General features: G+C 41.4%; 1 pseudogene; it reads left to right on the top strand.

The window, feature by feature from the left end:
• The first annotated feature begins 3,360 nt into the window (after positions 1–3,360).
• On the top strand, positions 3,361–3,431 carry LOC132579783 (U6 spliceosomal RNA; annotated as a pseudogene).
• Positions 3,432–4,003: the final 572 nt, after the last annotated feature.

The raw sequence follows: 4,003 nt of genomic DNA on the forward strand, positions 1-4,003 counted from the left end.
TAAATATACAAACATTTTTAAAGCAGAAAATATACAAAAGGATAAAATTCCAACAGCACCAGAAGAGTGAGAAGCAGCATAATGGCAATCAGCAATAAAGCAACAATAAAAATAACAATAGCAATATAACCAACAGCAAAACTAGGGAATCAGGAATAATAAAACCAGGCAGCTGAGGCCAACTGGACTTCAAAACTCAGTCACGACTGGTGAAAATGCCGGGTAATAGTTAACTGTTCATATGACTGAATGTAAGTGTGTTCATAAAATCCTATACAACCAGATTTTGTGGTTGAATCATAGTCTCCCTTCCTATGATTGCTCATCAAATCAATACATGGAATTTCAGATGATGAATCCAAAGCATTTTCTTTTGCTGGAGTGTTAGACTAGGATCTGGGAAACCAAATTGAAATTCTGCATCTTTCCTGAAGCACGTTTATTTTATAGTGTTATAGTCATGAATTTCCATAACTCCTCAATTTAGGGATTGGAGCAAAAGTGCCTCTGTAGCTTTCCCACAGTTTCCTGGTGTCCACCAAGTATGGGTATTGGAGAAATTGTCTTCTGAGTTTGTGCAGTATGCATAGCTGAGATTCAGATATCACTGGGAAAATACATCCTTGGGATATCTAATGTAGCACAACATCATAGTTAAAATAGTTTTACTATCATATTCCCAAATGTAATATTAATACTATATCACATAGTTCTATTTCTCCACGTTTGAGAACTTTGTTGGAGTATCATTGGATTGAATTCCCAGGAGAAGAAAGGACAGAGCTAGGGGAATCTGGTCATTCCCAGGAGTAGAATTCTAGCAGGAGCTCCTTTGCATATTAGGCCACCCCTGATGTAGTCAATCCTCCAAGAGCTTACAAAAAAGAGCCTTGTAGGCTCTTGGAGGATTGGCTACATCAGGGGTGTGTGGCCTAATATGCAAAGGAGCTCCTGCTAGAATTCTACCCCTGGTTATCCCTAATTGAAACTAAAAACTACTGAAGAAGTCAGCAGTGACTCACAAAAGCTCATACCCTGCCACGTTTTGCTAGCCTTTGAGGTGCTACTGGACTCTTGCTTTTTTCTACCACTACAGATAGACTAACATGGCCACCCATCTTGAGCTAAAAACCACTAAAAAGTGTGGCTTCTGAGGAGAGATTAAAGTTGTATCTGTACTGTATTATCTATACCTCCCAAGTCACTATCAGCCTTGAAGCTTGTAGTGTGTTTTAAACTGGTGACATGAGGGATACCAGGTAGAATTTCAGCTAATACACCAACACGTTGATCTACCCACAGGATGGAATTGCAGGAAGATCAGCTAAGAAAACTTCTTTGAATCAATAAATCAGAGCAAGTCAGATGATGCTTTTTGACCACTATGAAGGGTTTAGGTCAGACTTGCTCGCTCATCAACCAATTGGGAGGTGGGTTCTTGATGACTTCAGACTGTCTTCCTATCACTGCCTATCTTCAGCTACAGGAAATCTTTATCTACCAGTTGATGCCGTAGCATCAGATGCAGTGGGGTAAGTTAAGGATAGCTCTGGACTTAAGTTTGAAATTTGTTCCCTTTGTGTTGTTAAGGCAGCACCCTTCTTGCATTACTTTGATGTACTGTACTTATTTGCTGTTTAATCTTGTATAATAATTAACTCCAATTGATCCACTGCAGTGTTTTAGCAAAGTGCTGGGGACTATTAAATTGGACAAAGAATGCACCAGCACTATCTCTGTTCCAAGCACAACCAGGCAACTGGGGGAAAGGAATAGATTAAAGTAATGGCATCACTAGATGGGACTCTTTGGCACTGTAAATTTAGGAATACTGCAGCAAGGCTTTAAAATATTTAAAAAAGGCAGTATTCTGGAACTCTCCTGATTAGTGAATATGTTTCCATTGTTCTGGCCAGGGGCAGGAGGGGAGGGCTATTTTCTAGCAGATGGAGGAAATAAACAAGAGCATTGGGGAATTAAACTCTGAAGTTTTTATTCAATTACGACACCAATTTTCTTGGACTGCAGCTTTAGTTAAAGTACGGCAACATAGTTTGTTCTGAAGTGACCATTTTCTACCTAACAGTTGCTGTATTTCAATGTTCTTTTTGTTTCCAGGCTGAGAGAGTGAGTGAGAGACAGAAACAGAGAGAGACAGAGAGAGAGAGACAGAGACTGACTACAGAGCTATACCAGCATCTGTTGAGCCATGACATTGGACAACACATACATGAATGAAACCACAGTGGAGGACTACGCTCTAGAGTTTTAGTACTCTAGCAGTGCAATCAATTTCATGGCAGTCAGTCCCACTGAGTAGAATTGAATAGGATTTTGGGCAGACCTGCTTAGGATTGTACATTTCTGACCTTTTGTATCTTGAAGAGCTCACAGACACTCATTATTCAACATTTAGGTAGTATTATTGTTCTTCTTGGTGGACATTGATCTTACTTGGGCAGGAATCTGAGACATAAAAGAGCAAAACAAGCAATCACAATATAATCTCTCCCTCCCCCCCCTCCAAACCAGTTGGCTAGATTCAAAGAGAAATAAGCAAAAAAGCATTACACAGCATGCCAGTGAGCCAGAGGAAGTCCCTTTAAAAAAATGTTCATTTGTTTTATGTCAAATGGAGTAAGGAGGCTTCATATAACAGAGTTCATCAAAATCCTCTGGTGCCCAAAATCCCATTCACCCAAGTCCTGGTTTAGACCCTTGCCAATTTTATCAGACAAGAGGGTGGAAAAAAGGGTAGGGCATAACAGTGCCAGATTAAACCCTGTGGAGGCCCCTAGGCAGTCAAAATTTTAGGGGGCCCCTTGCAAATTATCTCAGAGTTTGAGCACCCACCTCACTGCCCATGGCCCCTGCTACAGCCTGCAGGCACCTTCTTAAAAGCCCCTTTTACTAAGCTGCAGTGGAGAGGCAGAGAGAGGCAAACTTGGCAACTGTGCCAGCAGCAGCCACACCAGGCAAGTTGGGCAAAGAGCAGCTCAGTTGCTGGTTGTGTGTGCAGGCTGGTAGGGCTGCAAGCAAGGAGAAAATGGGGGGGGGGAGCTGGCCCAGAGCCCCTAAAGGCATGGGGGTCCATAGGCCAGTGCCTACTAGGCCTAATTGTTAATCTGGCTCTGGGGCATAACCTGCTGAGCTGAACAAAAAATAAGAGAGATTGGTTTATTTATAGTTGGTTTATTGCTATCATGACTCTGGGCCCCATTTAGGATTCCCATGGCAGATTCCAGCAGGGGAGCAGAAACTTTTATACTTCATTTATAAACACAATTTTGTGTTTGGCTCCATTTGGTCGGCCTCTGGGTTCTTTTTGCAGAAAATCCAAAGCAAATACCTGATACCTATGCACTCACTTCGGCAGCACATATACTAAAATTGGAATGAAACAGAGAAGATTAGCATGGACCCTGTACAAGTACCTGATACCTCACCTGACCCACAAGGAGTGAAAGGGTTGTTGGAGCTGTCCATGGTCCTGAAAGGCACAAGCAGCATCACACTGCAGGGTTTCTGTTTGGATTAAGCTGTTAAAACAGATGCCACATCCACCCAAGGAATAGATCCAGCTAACAGTCAGTGGTTGTCATCATTGTACTTGATATCTCTCACATATGCACTGATGGCTGTTTTTATTATTTGAATTACTGAGGGGGGTAAGCCACAGCCATGACATCTTCAGAATGTCACATGGCACCTTAATCAAAAGTAATCTGGAGCAGCTCAACAAGCATCAGGTGAGGTATAAATACTGCATGAATTCAATGTGACCAGTGTGATAATGGTGCTTTGACTATTTGCCCCTCAAAATCCTTCTTGGCTGCCATATCTCCTTTCTCAATACATTCCTCAGCCTGTTTTCCACATATATACATAAAAGAACACACCAGAAAAGAAAGTATTTTAAGTAAAGTCAAATAAATTCATACAATGGTTCTCAGCCTTTCTTTCCTTTGATCTGTTTTCTCACATGTTTATTTTAGGCTAACTA

This window comes from Heteronotia binoei, chromosome 11 (assembly GCF_032191835.1).
Source record: "Heteronotia binoei isolate CCM8104 ecotype False Entrance Well chromosome 11, APGP_CSIRO_Hbin_v1, whole genome shotgun sequence".
Classification (NCBI taxonomy): domain Eukaryota; kingdom Metazoa; phylum Chordata; class Lepidosauria; order Squamata; family Gekkonidae; genus Heteronotia; species Heteronotia binoei.